This window comes from Mastomys coucha, unplaced genomic scaffold (assembly GCF_008632895.1).
Source record: "Mastomys coucha isolate ucsf_1 unplaced genomic scaffold, UCSF_Mcou_1 pScaffold14, whole genome shotgun sequence".
Classification (NCBI taxonomy): Eukaryota; Metazoa; Chordata; class Mammalia; order Rodentia; family Muridae; genus Mastomys; species Mastomys coucha.
Window position 1 is genome coordinate 107,903,356 of NW_022196896.1, and position 17,356 is coordinate 107,920,711.

Consider the following 17,356-nt stretch of genomic DNA (forward strand, 5'->3'; position numbering starts at 1 on the left):
AACCAAAACTACAGTTTCAACACAGGCACCACATTTTAGGAACATTAATTTGAGTCAAATGGCTAGGAATTGTTGCTTGTCCCTCAAGGTTTAGATAGAATTCAAAACTCCATCTTTATACTACAAATACACTTCGTATATTAAATGGGATATGCACAGTGATATCTTATCTGACAATGAAAATACTTTTGAGCTCTTAAAAATTATTATTTTTACAAGGTAATGTAACAATGACATGCTTTTTAAAAGAATGTTAGAGGTCTGATTCTGGCATTGACTCTTTAATATTTTTAAGATTTGTTTACATGTAAGAATTCTGACTGTTCCTCTATTAAAGTTTAGGCTAGGAAATTATAACCCAGATAATGGGAACTCCTGATATTCTTGCATCTATTTTCCAAGTGGAGAGATTATAGGTGTTTGCTACCGTGTCTGGTGGGGTCACTAAAAGAAAAAAAAAAAAAGGTTTGTCTCTATCCTCTTAAGTGCCAATGAAACATTTTACTCATATTTAAAATAGGATAAAAATATTTTTATTTACTTTTTTTGAGTCAGGAAGTCATATAGACTAAGCTGGCCTCAAAGTCATATAGTTGAGGCTGTCCTTGAACTCGAGATCTTCATGTCTCTACCTTCAAATTGTTGGGGTTATCTGAGTCCACCATCATACCCTGCTGCCTAATTACCCTCCTAAGCTCTATCTATTTACAACTGCATTTTTTGAGATTACTGATTTGAGACTTGATTTGTGGCTCTTTTAAAGTCACTTCTGCATTTCATGACATATAACAACAAAAACAGTGTAAGTACAGAAAGGTGTAGAGAGTGACAGAGAATACAAAACAAGAATATATTGAGAGAATGGATGCACAGGATTGGTCAGAAGAAGAAATAGGGAGGCCTCTCCTTTTGAGAAATTACATTTATTTTTTTTCTTCCTAAGGAGATATATTTTTACATGCAATTTAGTTCCCCTACTCACTTGGGCTTCCATTTCCAGGAATGCAGTTTCTCAATGTCAGTCTTGGACCTACATACCTATTTTTATTTTTACCTGAAAGAGGTTAAATGATAAGAATTCATTCTTAAATTTGCTAGTAATTTTGTCATTTGAAATTCTAATATATATATATATGTATGTATATATATGTATATATACATACACACACACACACACACACACACATATCCTAATTATGGGCCAAATTTTCACTTAATTCCAAGGCCAAGGTCAAAATATCTAGGTAGTGTTCTTCTGTTATACAACAGAAGATAAACTTTTGGGGACTGGAAAGTTTTTAATATGCTAAGTAAACATGGTTACTAAGCCTTTTGGGAAATATATTTCCCGATTCATACCTGCACCTAATTCATACCTTGAAAAAGTGGATCGTTCCTCTAATTACTAGGGGAAAAAAAAAAAACTACGCCAAAGATCGTTTACTTCTAGGACATAAATGCAGCATTGCCTTTAGAAGAACCTGTCCATAAACTGGTTCCACACTAGAAGCAGAAAATTGCACCAAATGACCTAAGACACAAAAACCTTATGACGCAAGCCCTTAAAGCAGTAAACAGGCTAAGCAGTGTGGCCTCGAGTTTGTGCTTGGGGACTGAAATGTACACGGTGGCCTTGTTCTGCTGGCCTACTTTCTGAGATAAGCAGCTCTCCTGAGGCCCATTGGGAACAGCTCCTGTCTCCACCGTCCACTTGGTAGACTGCATTGGACCGGGAAGAAACTTTGGCCTTGAAGGAGCTGGCCGTAGGCGACTCATGCGCTGCGCGCGTGGTACGTGATCATTAGTTATTTATGGCGGTAAAAGTACACGGACATCCTCGTTGCTAAGGGGTGAGCAGGACGAGCGCTACGAATTAGCCAGGGGAACCCGCAAAGGCACTGCGTAGCACTGAGCATGCGCAGAACGCCGCCGGAAGTGGAGCCTGCGGAATCGGCCTCCGTGTGGGAAGTTGAGTTTCCGGATTTGGCGTCCGGACGTGGTGACGCACGAGCGCGGGAGTACGTGAGGACGCAAGCGGGTCTTAGAGAGAGTGAGTTTCCGCATCTCTTCAGCTGAGTTTGTGGCATCGCTTTTGCGCGGCTTGTGTCCTGGCTTCCCGGGACCGCGGATGGAGGGGGGCCGGCCGGGGCTGAGGTCCCGGCTGGTGCGGGCCGGGCGGAAGCGCTGCTTTGGGGCCAGCCACCCTGGCGGAAGTGCTGCTTCGGGACCGGGCGGAGGAGCGGGCCAGCGGGGTCCGGGTCTTCTTATCTCCTACGGCAGGGATGGGGTTTCAGGGCAATTTCACCCACGCCGCATCCCTGGCTCATGGAGGTCCGGGCTGCCCCGATAGGCTTTTGAGAGATTCCTCTGACTTCAGAAAGTTTGAGGCGAAGTTGCATCAGCCACAGAGCTTGAAGTAGCAGGTGGTTGGAGGGGATGGCCACTTGGGTCTCAACACGCCGACCCGATCTAACCTCTCTAGGGCTGTGTGTACCACAGAATAGAGGACAGACACACACCTGAGGGACTTCAGCTCTTCTCTGTTCACACAAAAAGCTTATATCGTATGCCTTTCTGTTTTTCTAAAACGCATTTTTTTTTTAAAGTGTGTAGTATCGAATTATTGCACGGTTAAGATTCAGTTGTCAGGCTCTTTTTTAAAAAAGGTCCCTTTCGGTAGCTTCATGACACCCAGGTTTTGGGAGTGGGGGTGGGAAGGAGCGTGGCGCCAGCTTTTTTCCCCTCTACTTTTTGTCCCAACATTCTGACCTCATTTACCTTCTTCCTGCTTCTGTAACTGATTTTGCTTTGGATCTTGTACTGTTCTGGCACATTGCAGTAAACAGGTGCTCCTGCCTTGGTCCTGGGTTTGCTCCCCATCAGCAGCATCTACAGAGGGCATTGTTGGCAATAAAGATTTTAGCGTCATACCCCTTTGAGCAAGGCTTTCGGTCCGTTCTAGCACTTCTGGGTGCTGAGTTCCATGAATAACTTAGCGTAAAAAATACCACTCACTCGTTATGGAATTATAGATAATGAAGTTTGAGTAAGATGAGGTATTTTCTAGATCTGGAATCTGGGCCAGATCATTTAACTGTGACTTCATAGTGTTAAGAGTTAACAGGTGAAGACAAGTGAGTAGCACTAACCCATACAAAACACTCAAAGATCAGGCATTACTAAGATACTAGACCTGCATGAAGAAAGCACACAAGTCGCACAGGAAGGACAAGTAGGGTTGGAGTGCATGACTTTATGACTGCTGCAAAAACGTTTATCTCAGCTACTTCTGCATAGTGAAAATTTAGATACAGGATAACTGTGGTGGTTCACGCCTGTAACTGCAATGCTCAGGAGTCTGAGGCAAGAGCAAGCCTAAGTTGGAGGCCAGCCTGAGGCACATAATGAGACCCTATGCAAATAACCAAAACAAAAACGAGAAAGTTACAGCAATAGGTACTGCCACTAGAAAATGAACTAATAGAGATTGTGCTAAGGTCGAGATTGTGTTAAAGGTCTTTGGCCTTCTTGTCTCTTCAACTTTGGTTATACCTAAGTTTGACCCATAGTTTGGTAATGGCCAGAGCAGAGTTGCAAAAAAGCATAGAGGAGTGGCTAGCACCCCACAACCAAAGGCCACGCCTCATCTGTCATCATATGTTGCACAGCCACATCATGACAAAGACAGTCTCATGTCCATTCGGTGGGTCTCAGTTAAGTGACAGGCTCCCAACTGGCTGATTGTTTCCCATATTGCTACACTGATCATTTTCTAAGAAGTATTCCTTTCTCCAAGGATTTACCTAGAGGAAGAAATAATCATTCAGGACCTGAAGCTGCTGACCTAGGGCCTAGGCTCATTCCATTGCTGAAAGGCTCAGTGACTGACGGTGGCCTATGTAACACATAGCTTTGACTAGAGAGCACTGATGCCGAGGCCATGCTGAGACTCCAGGATATTGTGGGGAGTATGTCATGTAAATATGTCACTTGTGATACCCGTTTCTATCAGTAATAGTTAACCTTACCACCAAAGTGATGCTGTCCCATCGTGAAGCGATTGTTTTTCAAAGGCTCCAAATGTTTTGTTATGGTCTATGTAAGAAAGATGGCTAGCTGTGGTTGTGGGTTCAGCAAGCCCTGCTTGAATTCTTCCTCCCTCTGTGCATTGATGATGCCCTGTAGACAGATTAGCAGCCCTCCAGTTTTAATTTCTCCTGTAAAGTAGAGGCTACCTAAGTTGAATGAGATGGTGTGCTGTTACTTGTAACTACATTATATGATAGGTAATGTCTCTTTTTGAAAGGGGAAGAAATATTGTTCAGTTCTGACTGCCCTGTTAATTTCCGTCTTTTACGTACACGGCTGTTTTATTACGTTGCTCACTGCTTTTTAAGTGATGGAGATGCTGAACCATAGCTTTCCTAATTTGTGAGAGAAAGCAAACACTTGGAGAAAATTACAGCTCGGCTTGCTAGAAAAGCATGAGTTCTTTCATAGCCAGTGATTTCTAGACATTGTTTTTATAGTTTCCAAATTAGAGATGATTAACTTCAAAATATGTTTGATTGTCCTCTAGCCGATTTCATTTGATACAGTCAGCTGTGTCATGTGATGCTATTATGTTATATATAGAAGACGATAGTACTGTAAATAAATGCACAAAAATGTTACGAACCCTGAAGTAATGTTTTCAATACATATGCATTACAGTAGAACACTGGTGTGTTCAACTTTTTAAAAATGTCAAAGTTCTTATATTTTTTCATGCTTTTACATTTAACTATGAGTATATGAATGGAATGTGCTTAAAGGCATTCATAGCAGACCATACTTTTGTATACTTTGCAGTATATTATATGAGGGTAGGGAACCAAATATAAACAAATGATATACTTATGTACATATACATTAAAATTAATGTGAAAAACCATTAAAACCTTAAAGCTGTTCTTTAATGGTGCCATTATTGCCTCTAAGCAGTGATTCTCAGGGTTTTTATTTGTTTCTTTGTTTGTTTACTTATTTTATTTTAACTTGGAGCCTGTTAAGCAGAAATTTACCTAGCAAGTTCAAGAGCTGGGAGGCTTTAAGATCAGTGACATTGGAGTAGACAGGCTCCTGATCCAGAATGTGTCCAGAGAAGTGGGATTCTGAGCGTCTGGGTATGACTCACTGTCAGAGGCAGAGCTCCGAGTGTGAGCTGTACCTAAAACTGTGATGTTAGGAACCTAGGTCCTGGGATCATCTCTGCCCTGCAGACTTGGCTAGCTTTGTCTCTGGGGTAAGCATATGTCCGGGTCCCCATACGGAGTCACAGGTGATGATTAAAAACAAAACAAAAGACTCCCAAACAAATAACACTCTCCAATTTGTCCCATATCTTATAGAAATGGGATTCTGTGCAGAAAAACAAAAACAGCTTCTTAACCCCCACCACTGTGACAACTGTACCACTCTTAAAGCTACTTAGTATTTCAACTCTTGTTCAGTGACTGAGGAAGAGAAACAAGGCTTCACAAGAAGTATGCAAGGTCTACAAAAGAAGTATACTTGTGTGTACAACCCACAGTGGTTTTTGTTGTATGATAGCATCTGGTTTTCATTCATATGGTGAAGTAGGGTTTTTTTTTTTTTTTTTTTTTTTTTTTTTTTTTTGTGTATGTGGGCTTTTTTTTTTTAAACTTAATTTAATAGTGACTCCTCAGAAAAATAATTTCAAATCTAACCATTTGTTGGCTTGTTATTAGTGGTGATAGTAGTAATACTGTTATTTTCACACATTGAGGGGGTTTTCCTGGTGACAGCTGGAGAGTGGGGGAGGGGAGTCACTTTCAATCACGCAGCTGCTCCTTGCAGTATCATGGTGATGATATTTCAAAGCTGGTGGATAATTCTGGCTGCATTCAGAAAAGCAAATGTGTCATATTTCTGGGATGCAATAGATAGTGCGCTAGAGCCCTTTGGGATCCAGATGATAGCCAACTGACAGTGTGTGCATCCAGGCTTGCATGTCGGTGTTATTTACCATCTAGTTTCTTGGACGTTGTTACATGCACATCATAATTACAAAGCAATAAAGTCCGGTTCCACAGGGAGACGTCTCGTTACTTTATGGACAGGAAGGGGAAATGAAAACTGAATTTCAGTGGTGTACTACATGCATTTATGCGCTATGCCCTTTTATCCATTCTTTTCCACGGTCTTAGGAAGTAAGTGTGTTTTCTTTGTCTAGTGGATAAAGAGTCAGGGAAGCTTAACAAGACCGAGGATGTGGTCCTCCCCCGGCAACATGGCTGTATTTGACCCCTTCCGACTAACTTCGGGGATCCTGCACCATCAGCTGTTTCCCCATGGTGCTAAGTGACATACTTTTCATCCAGAGGCACAGTATTAGGATAGCAATGAATGAAATTTCTATACACATTATAGTGACCTCAGTTTTATAAGTAATATGTACTGTGCATGTATGTTGGAGCTATGCATAATCCTGTTTGGGTTTTTTTTTTCTCCCTTGAACGAAGTATTTTGGGCAACGTTCAGACTTTGACACCTTTCTTTCATATTACTGGTAGCAGCGATTTTGTACTTCGGGGTGTTGTTATGAATGACCTGTGGTTCCAAGGGTAAGCAGCCATAGAAAGGCTGCATACTGTCATATAGTCTCTTTCCCACTACTACTCTCCCTCCCATCAAGGCCTGCTAATTTTGTCCTAATAAGGGCCCGGTTAGGCTTCTCAGTTTCCATCCTGAGAAGTTCTTTCCTTTTTTGTGAGATGCTGCTGCTGTTTTGGTGAGTCAAGGGGAAGTCATTTCACCTTCTCCCTCATTGCCTAAGGACAATGCTTATCCTAGTGTCTCGTTGCCATAGAAACCTTAAAGCTTGTTTTGCTCTTTCCTCTGCATGCATGCATGCATGCTTATGTGTAGTTTTGAAGCGGTTCCTCATGTCCCAATCAATGCTGCTGTTGATTGCTTTGCCTTTTGAGGTTGTAGCTTTCTGAGAGGACTATCTCTTTTTTAAACAGTATAGATTGATACAATCTTGTTCTTCGTGCAGTTTCAGACACATACCCTGACTGTCCCAGGCTCATGGTTAGAGAAATGTTTTTCTTAATGCCTTGGGTAAATGGAGACTTAAACAGGCGAATCTCTGGAAAGCACCAGACCCTTCCAAGACTGAATCCCTTGTTCAATTGTTTCTTGGCTTTTTTTAGTGGATGAGTACAATGTTTGCCCTGAAGTTCTAGGTCGACCTTTGTATCCAGTGGCTTCATTGATGTGTGTATGCTAGACTTATTTCCCATGAAGAACAGAGACACAGAGATGCAGTAGAAAACCACTTCTGTAACTACTAGTGCTCATTCTTTTAAAAACATTACCTTGATATAAATAAATACATAAATAAAGACACACCTGGGACCCTCTGTTTGTCCTTTTAATACTGTATTGGTCATGTGGTACTCCATGAGTATGAACATTCCAGAGGACTTCCTGCAAAGTTGCTCTTGCTTACATCCTTAGCCCTGTGCTCTGCTGTCTCTAAGAACAGCATGCCTGCAATCGACTCTTAAGATACAGCTTGTGGGACCTCCATGTTCTGGTTCTCTTATGGGCTAAAGCCTTTGTCAGTCTTAAGGACACGGTGATGCTTGAAATAAACTCAGACCTGCCTGTGAACACCTTTGTAAATGTGTGGTGTTGTGAGTTGACGTCTTTGCAAACAGAAGCCAAACTTATCTAATTTATATGATCCAAGTAATCTAGTTACACGGATGAGCCCAGATACGATAGAAAATCCAAATGGCCATGCCTCAGTAACAGTCATTGAGAAGGGATGCTCTCTGGGTTTGTGTAGTCTTGGCCACCCTGACGAGCTCCTTCAAATGACTGCTGTAGCAATCCCGATGTCAATAGTACTAGATCCGCTCTTTAGGTCCAAGTTCCAGGGCAGAGTTGTTACTCTGAGTTTGTTCTCCTTCACCCTTGACTGAAAGCCTATCTTTTCCCTCAAGGTCACACTAAATGGGGGTGGCCCACAGATTCTTGTTAGAGAAAGAATGAGGTATTTCTGTTATGTAGGCAAAAGTTCCCAACCTGTCCCAGTCATAGGTGATTTACCGATGTCCTGTGTTCTTTGCAGGACCATGCCCTATCTTTGAAGTTTGGCTGCTTTTCCCACTTGACTAATTTTTGTGCAGAGCAGATTCAGTTCCATAAATAATTCAGCATCCGTTCATGGACAGATGAAATGAGGGGTGGCAGTGGTGGGCAGTACTTCCCCACTGACTCAGGATAGACAAAGAGATCTGGTTAGAGCAAAGATGAGAGTGGAAGTCCTTAAATCCTCTCCAAGGGCGTGATCACGTTTTGCTTGCATTTTGGTTCCCATGTACACCCTGGTTTAAAACCTGCGGCTGCAGGGCTGTCAGTAGGGAAACTTTAATGAGCCCTCATTACGCTAAAACTTGTGGTCTGTGCGAGGAAGAACCGGCTTATGATTGATACCGGAAGTCATAAGTGTAGACAGGGCAGAAGCGGAGTTGGCTCCAACTCACCTAGAGTGGTGGAACAAAATTGAGGATTATATGCAGAAGCTAGTAGCTTCCATTTTTCAGTCACTTTCCATGTGTAGATATAGTCTGATCACTGGTGCTGAGCCAATGGCACTTCTTAAAGGAGGGAGAGGTTTGTTAGCTGACATCATGAGATTTTTTTTTTTTTTTAATTCTCTATAAAGGAAAGGTCATTAAATTCTCACAGTATTGGCTAGCCTTGACAAAAAGTGGCTTGAGATTTTACTATATAGTTTATTTTGATTAGAAATGTAATTTATGGGGCCAGTGAGGCGGCCTGGTGGGTAAAGATGTTCACCACGAAAGCCTGAGGTTAGTCTTAGGGGTCCATGTCCAGGTCGGAGGAGAGAAAAGCCAACAGCGTAAAGCTGTCCTTGAATGTCTGTGTGAATACTGTGGTGCATGCTCTACCTCCCCAACACCTTTATGCACACACAATAATAGAAAATGATAATTCTGCTTTCATGTTCCTTTCATATTACTCTACTGTCTAAAAGGTATGTGTATACTTGAGTCACGTGATACGGTTTAAAAACTGTGAGATAGGATTCTTAGAAAGCCTTAGTCACCATCTTATAAAAACACTCAGAAGTATCTCCAGCATTCTTCTTCCGATCTCCTAATTTATTTGCTTATGCACACAAACCACCGTCACTTCTCAAATGATGGTTATGTGCTGTGTGTTTGATCTCTTACTTGGTCCATACAAAATCAAATGAGCTTGTGTTTTCCTGGTACAGGGGAACGCTTGACCAGTTTCTTATGGCCAGTTGGTCAGTGTGTTGTGGAACTCCTACTGAGGATCATGCCCTTATCCAAACTGCCCTGTGGACACGTGTGTATTAATTAATATTGCCAACCTTAGATGTAATTTTGTCAGAGAGGATTGGTCCATTCCTCTTCCCCCAAACCTGTCTGTTAATACCCCCATTCCCTGACAACTTCTATGTTCTGAAACTGTTAAAAATCCGTTGTGTTATCCATCATCTTGTGCTTCTGTTTACTGCGCCTGTGCCAGCCACTCTCTAGTGCAGCAGTGAGTCCCTGTGAAGCCTTTTGTCCTTCTTGTCTCCCAGCAGCTTGACAGCCTTTCATGTGGAATTCGGCAAGATTGCTTTTCATCAACCAAAGTGGAATGTTGCTTTCTAGGTGAAAAAAATAATTAAATGCTTTTAAAGATGTATTTGATTAACAGGAAGCTGATCTGTGTAAATTAATTATAACAGTAATGATGTCATAGCCCTGTCTTTTGTTATTAACCAGGTAATTGACTGGGAGTTTAGAAGCTTATTGTAACTGACAGCTAGCAGTTTAACCTTGTGTACTGTCTGAAAGTGAAACATGCGCAAGGAATGTAAATGGAGTTTGCTCCCTGGGCTTCGGGTGTTGTCAGAGTGTCTGATCTGAGGATCTTAGTTTCCTTCTTTCATTACTTCTTTGTTGTGGCCTGGCATGTAGTCCCAAACTGGACATTATACATCTCCCACTAAAAGCATCTGACCAAACACAAATGTCTGTGTCCTTGAAGAATGGTAATCAGACATGAGACGTTGGCACATCTGTGATATATATATATATATATATATATATATATATATATATACTAACTAGACTAGAAGTGCCACCTAACATCTGTTCCCAGGGCTTAGCCGCCCTACTCTCCCCCATGCTAACTGTACTATCAGCCCAGCTAGAATAGAGGCTGGAGTACATACTCATTCCTAAAAAGTCACAACGCTCTGCAAAACCACTCCTGGTGACAGCAAAAGAACAAGATGGCTACCTTATGTAATGGTGCCACGGTTTACATGCACTAAATGTGAGTAATGTGGTGTATTGCAGAAAACATGGTTCTCTCTCTTCAGAAAGCCTTGGGCCAAGCTTCTGAAAGTGGCTGCCAGGACTGAAGCTTGGAGCTTACTGTCCAGTGGTGAAAAGAAGGTGGAATCTAAAAGTGGACAGACAGCTGAGTGCTAGAGTCAGGATGTACAGCATGAATGAGGCAGTGGGCGGAGGCGGGGTGGGGGGCGGGGAGACTGGAGTTTAGTGTGTCCACTCTACAGTCTGCCTCAGCTGGGTGCACTTGTCTGAATGCATCCTAGGTAGCTGGTGAGTTTGAACATATTGCTTACTTCAAAAGGTATGTTTTAGCAGAACTCCGCAGATTTACTGATTCTGCCTTCTTCTCAGCATGCCCATGTTCTCAGGGATCTCGCCTGCTCCATCTTCAAAACCCCTTTTCTCCTTTTGCCTACTTTTCTTTTTTCCTTCAAAGCCTGGCTCAAGCAAGAAAAGAGCCCCAAGGTCTGTTCTCGGAATTGAACTTTGACTTGAGGGTATTCTGCATTGAGAGGTTAATATACAAACAATTTTTACTTGCGTAATTAATAGACATCCGAGGCCTTTGTTACCTGCTGTACAAGTGCAGATTGGGGCACTTGCCTTCACGTGGGCTGTGCAGGTGAGCCGCTAGGGCCTCTCGAAAGGATCAGCAGTAGCAAGCAGTGTGGCTGTTATGAGAAACAAGAGCTGAAGGGTCTGTCTGAGGGCTGGGCTGACCCTAATGGTCAGTTTATGTGTATCGTCCTTGTGGCCTTTCTTATCTATACAGGGAAAATAGAATTTCTTTTTCAGTTTCACACCAGGACTGCTGGAAAGGTATTTAACTGGGTCAGGCTCCTGTGTTTGGAATTGGGCACACACACTGTATCATGTCTTTACCTTTTGGGTCGTAAGAGAGCCTATGGGACTGTCCATTGTGGAGACGATAGAGCACATGTGACTGCCCATTAGATGGCTTTGTGTATTAGGCACCTTGGACAGAGAAGTGGAGGGCAGATATTTCAGCATCCTTAAGGGTCATGGGCAGAAGCACCACAGACCTACTTCTGTGGACAACTGTAAAACAGCTCCAGGGGCGGGCTCCAAAGCAGGCAGTTTTCAGCATGAGTGCTGTAGGCCTGATGGTAAAAGAAACAAAGATGATAAGAACTAAGTGAAATGAAACAAATTACACATATCTGCTTTTAAACTAGATGGGCCGAGCCCAGGTGGGTCAGTGATGGTGATAAAGATGCTATGTCATCAACAGATGTGCCTCGAGTTGTTAAGTTTCAGGCATTGTTACTCATCACTTCTGGAAGGGAGGTCTTGTTATTCAGTGCCAGATTCAAAGGTTCTTGAGGGGTTCAAGCGTAGATTAAGAATTTACTCAAGATCCAGGGGTGGTGATCCCTGCACTGCAAGGTAGAGGCAGGTGGATCTCTGATGTTTGAGGCCAGCCTGGCCTCCAACGAAAGTTCCAGCCCAGCCAGGGCTACCTAGAGAAAAATCCTGCCCTATTAAACAACAACAAGAAAAGCAACTAAAAATAAGAAAAGAATATACTCAAGATCTTACAGTATCAAAGCATGTAGGTCAGGATTTAAAGCTGGCCTTTGGCCCCAAACTCCGTCCTGCTGACCAGGACACGCTTCGTGATTTCCACAAGGTCAGAAAGGTATTTGATGGATCGCTGGGGAAGGCCGTGGGATGAACTTGGATCTTAAGCAAACTGAATCAGGCATTTTGTAAGTAGATTAGGGAGAGTGGAGTATGCCGAAGACTTGACCTTTGTGTGTGTGTCAACACGTTACTACATGGCTCTTAATGGTCGGTCACTTGTCTGGAATATTCTTATTTCCACTCCTCCAAGTTACTATGTTTTACCTGAGTAAGCCTTCCATGTGATTGGTATTAAGGCAACCCATTTCTCTCTCTTTTTATTTTTGAAACTTTATTGTAAAAAAAAAAAAAAAAAATCCCTGCTGCAAACAAAAAAACAAAGGCAAGCTATTATAAAAGATACTTGGGCTTTATCCCGTAATGGGCGAGGAATATTTTTTTTATTTTTGAAGATTATGAATGGGCAAAAAGAAGGAAAGAGGAGCCTGCGTCCGAAAAACTAAGTCTTCTCACTAAAAGCAGAAGGCACAGCCAGCAGCATCAGGCGGTTTCCAAGTTGGCATCCCAAGCTGAGCGGCTGTAGTAACGAAGTCTCTGCATTCGTAGTAAAGGTCTCTGTGAACGTCAAAAGAAGAGACTGGTCTTAATACCTACTTTCTCTGGAGCAGAGTCCGAGTTGTAGGCATTTCCATGTATAGATAGTGAGTGGAGTGTAATTATTGAGAGAGTCATGATATTCATGAAGACCACACTCCCATTACCTTCTTAATATAATTTGATTCCAGTCTTCATGTTTTATTCATGAGGTCCGTTTTTATTCATTTCATTGTCTTCATCTCTTTTTATTCTTCCCTCTTTAATGGGAAGTAAGAAAACAGAGCCCCATTCTGATTCCCTTGGTTGTATCATTAGCAGTGTTCATGAAGCCACTTAACAGATTTTAGAAGGCTAGAAGAAATGGTTGTTTATGTGCAGCTTGTCACCGGATGATTATGGAGTCTGATGAAGATTCTACACTGCCTCCCCCAGGACTCCCTATTTACTAGTCAACTTAGGTAGATGATGCTTTCTGGTAAATTGAACAGGGTGTAATGATGTGAAGCCATACCATCTGCTATTATATTTAATAATTAAATGTTAAGTTTGGAAGGCATAATTTCTATGTCATTTTATAAAACTTTTAGCAGAGTTTTTTGAAATGTACTTATTTATCTGAAAGTAGACCTGATTTGTTTGTTAAAGTATTCAGTTAAGAAAATTCTTGTTTCTCATTAAATGTTAATGCATCATATACCTTTTTAATTTTCAGGAATATCTTGAATATCTGCATTATAATTGGGATCTTCTAGGACCTAAGAAAACTACTACCATTTCAAAAATGAAATCATACCAAGAAATCTTGTTATAAAATAATTGTGTTACCATGCTGGGTGAGGATACCCTCCCCCATTGGCAGTCTAGTGGGAAGTGAAGAAAATAGTCTTTTAAGTTTGTTCTTCAAAAACCATGAGTGATATGGTTTCTAAGACTATATATCTGGTCAGCTTATCCTGTCTCAGAAGAAGCAAGCTCATTGAATGGAGCAAGGAGCAAGGAACAAGGTGCACTGGTATCTGACTGTTCACTTGATCTTTTGACTTCATTTAATGTGCTCTGTGCTATGGCTTATTTTGTTGCCTGGCTCTTGCAATTAAGAAAGAAGAATGTTCAGTGTGAACGTTTGCTCTTTTCATAGCATTCTGTACAGTCTGCAGTAATTAGAAATACCAGCCCTCTGTGTGTTTTTGAAAGGATTTTTGTGGTACTTACACACTGATGTGCTCACGTAAGCCATGCCACGCTGTTGAAGGGCATTCAAGTATCCTCTCAACATGCTGTACCCCAAGGAATCGTGGTGCTGATGTTTGCAGTTCAACCAGGCCCTGTCTTCCTGATTTCACCTTTCTTTCTGGTGCTTTCTCCTAATCTGAGCTTGCTGGTGGTTTCTTGAGGGTAAGGACTGAGTTAAGCGCATTTGTATGCAGTGAACATGTCTGAGTTCATATTGCTTTTTCAACACTGTAAAGTTCATCTTATCAGTATCACTGGCCTTACATTATGAAGAGAGATTTACACCCCACTTCTTACTCACTAGGAAAGCTAGAATAAGAGACGAATAAAAAGCAAAGATTCAAGCTGGTTGGTAGTAGCCGCTCATGCCTTAAGTCCCAGCACTTGGGAGGCAGAGGCAGGAGGATCTCTGAGTTTGAGGCCAGCCTGGTCTACAGAGCAAGTTCCAGGACAGCCAGGGCTATGTAGAGAAATCCTGTCTTCAAAAAACAAACAAACAAATAAACAAAACCAAAAAAGTGTATTTGTTCATTACACAGAGAAATCCTATCTCTGAAAACAAACAAAAAAAAGCAAAAATTCTTGACTAGATGAGGAAGCCAGAGGCTTTGCATCCTACTAGTGCACGAGTTTGAAAAACAATTTGTTGTTCCTCAAAAAGTTAAATAGTTAAGACAGAGTAGCTGTTTGTTCCAGTAACTCTACACCTAGGACACATGCTCACACAGAGACCAGCACACTGGGATCGTGTGAACATTATGCATCCTAGGGCCAGGATGCATACACTGGGAAAGCCCATCTGCAGATGAATAGGGAAACAGGATGTGGTGTATCCATGCAGTGAACTATTACTTGACCATAGCAAGTATTGGTGTAAAATCAGTGATCTTTGAAGTCAGATGTTTTGTATTGGATGGTTTTGTTTACATGAGAAGTCCAGAATAGGGACAACTCTTAGACACAATTAGGTGGATAATTATTGTCTCGGGGGAAAGAATTATAGTGGGACCACTAAATGGTATGGGGTTTCTTTTTGGCATCAAGTAAGTTCTGCAATTAATACTGGTAATGGCTAAACAACCTATGAATATACTAAAATAATCTGAGCTGTATGCTTCAGGAGTGTGATTATTATTGTATGTAGATTATGTCTCCATTTGAAAAAATTCTAAACTTAAATATTTGGAAAGTTGGATATTTAGAAAGCTCTCAGCCTAGGCCATAGCAGGCCTTTAATAAATACTTGTGGATTATTATATTTCCCTATGGTTTCTTTTTTAAAAAATGTATATTCAACTATGTAAAACTATTAAATGAAACTTATCAAAGGTCATGATGACATACCATTGATCTTTCTAAGCTATGTAACAATAAACAGTTTCTTGGAGAGGAAGCCATATAATGGAAGATGATTTCAGTAAATTCGTTGTGCTTACAATAATATGGAGACCCCAGTCTTCAGCGCAGTGTTTAATTACTCCCATTAAGACTCTATGATGGCTGTGTTTCTTGTGGAATTAATTTGTTAGTATCACATACTGAATTGGGAATAGAATTTACAGCTGGTATATATTCTTGCAATATAATGGTTTCAGATCTTATTGAACGTTTAAATCTGAAAATTGAGGTGCATACTGCCTTGGTAAATGATAATGGTGAAATATTTTCTGCTTTGCAAATAGAATTTAAAATCCCTGTAATTAGTTTCTTTTCCCTTTCTACTCTTTTCTTCCCCCCTTTGGGACACACTGGTCTCTCAGATTATGAATTCAGTTTCTTTGTTTATTCTAGCCATGTAGTTTTTCTTATTACATACCTGTTTAATTTTTAATTTCTCATTAAAAGTAAATATGGCTAATTTCCCCATCAATATTCAAGAAATCTTCCATGTCTTGGCCACAACCTTGATATAATGCTGTCTAGTGTGTATTACTACATAATTAAAGTGGTGTTTTGTTTGTCAAATAGTTTTGGCAAAGCAATTTGTCAACACATTTTAAGTGAACCATAGGTTTATTTCTGTGAAGCTGATACAGTGTTCGAAGATAGAGTAATGCACATCACATGGTGGGAAGATTATTACAGTTGTGGGAAAAAACAGAGATGATCGGTAAAGGGTCCTGATTTTCTTAGCCATGCTTGCTTACTGTGTAATGGAAGCTCATTCAGAATGCTTACCTTAACTCATTTGGGAGACCTTTTAAGCACAGACCATGTACTGGTCACCGTGTTCACAATGATCACATAGTCTAGTTCTGTGTGATCATGGTCACATTCAACAAGGCTACTCCTGCCCTCTGCCATTCAAGCTGCACTTGTAGGGACTTGTGATGTGGGAGAAGCAGAGTTGACTAAGCAGAGACTGTCCTGACAGACTAAAGGCGAGTGAGGCACTGGAGTCAACCCTGTAAATTATGATAAAGGCTTGGTACTTTATTCTCACTGTGATACTGAGCCATCGAAGGCCTTATTACTAAGGATTCAACTTATGTTACTCAAGGCTGAGACCAAATAAGAGACCACTGTGTCATGGTAAATGCTCAGTAGGACTGGACTTGTGTGAGGTGTGCACACCAATGTGAGCAGAAGCAGAAGTTGGAACCATCATGGTTAACTTGAACATGGTTGAATTTCCCTGTTTATACCTCTCTTTCCCAGGGAATAACTCCATAGCTTATTGGAGGAAATTTTTTAAATATAGATTTGTTATAGGACAGCTTTATCTTTGTTGCTTAAAACACCTTGGTGCAATCCTAGCCTTCATGAGAGAGGGACCCATAGAGAGCTATTTTTCTCTCCTGGCTGTGTCCACCTTTGCATGCCTGGTGCATTAAAAGAGGGTTGCATGCTGTGTATGTCTGTTCTTCTAGTTTCTTGGGACCAGTATCTTCACTTCTGTCAATCAGTATAAATGGTGACTTAGGTGTTGGGAATATAAGTTCTTTCCTATCCTCCTAGCACTTGGCATTTGAAATAGATGAATGGAAGATGACTGATGACCTTAGTTAGAAAGGAGACATCACCTTTCACAAACCAGGATACCAGGCACACTGTATGTAATCCTTCGATAAGATTATGACCTGGGAGCTTGCTGGGAAGTCAATGCTGAACAAACCAAAATTGGAAATCATGATAAAAAGAATCGCCAGGACCCTTTGGGGTTCACATATCATATCTGCGTATCAGATATTTACATTGTGACTTATAACCATAGCAAAATTACAGTTGTAAAGTAGCAATGAACTAATTTTTATGGTTGGGTGAGCGGTCATCACACCACGACCTACACTAAAGGTTTATAGCATTAGGAAGGTTGACAATCACTTCTAATCATTAGAAGGACCATGGAGGTGCTGGAAAGCCAAGTATCCATAGACTGGGAGCTGATGGCCTGTGAGGAGGTGGAGCAGAGAAGGTGGAAGGGCTGCACAGGAAGGGGCTCAGCCTGGCCAGAGTTGCTGAAGCCCAGCCTGAGCCTGAACACAGGGCAGACACTCGGGCGGCGG

At 41.4% G+C, this 17,356-nt stretch overlaps 1 protein-coding gene across 2 annotated transcripts in view; it reads left to right on the plus strand.

Moving 5' to 3' along the window:
* The first annotated feature begins 1,596 nt into the window (after positions 1-1,596).
* The window catches only part of Rhbdd1 (rhomboid domain containing 1), a 111,549-nt gene continuing 95,789 nt past the window's right edge, over positions 1,597-17,356 (plus strand). Inside the window, exon 1 of one of the 2 annotated variants that reach the window (XM_031368167.1) lies at positions 1,597-1,790. The gene's annotated coding sequence lies outside the window, so the exon portion shown is untranslated. Of the gene's footprint in view, positions 1,791-1,817; positions 2,051-17,356 lie in introns of those variants that run through there. The other variant, XM_031368165.1, reaches the window with a different exon arrangement.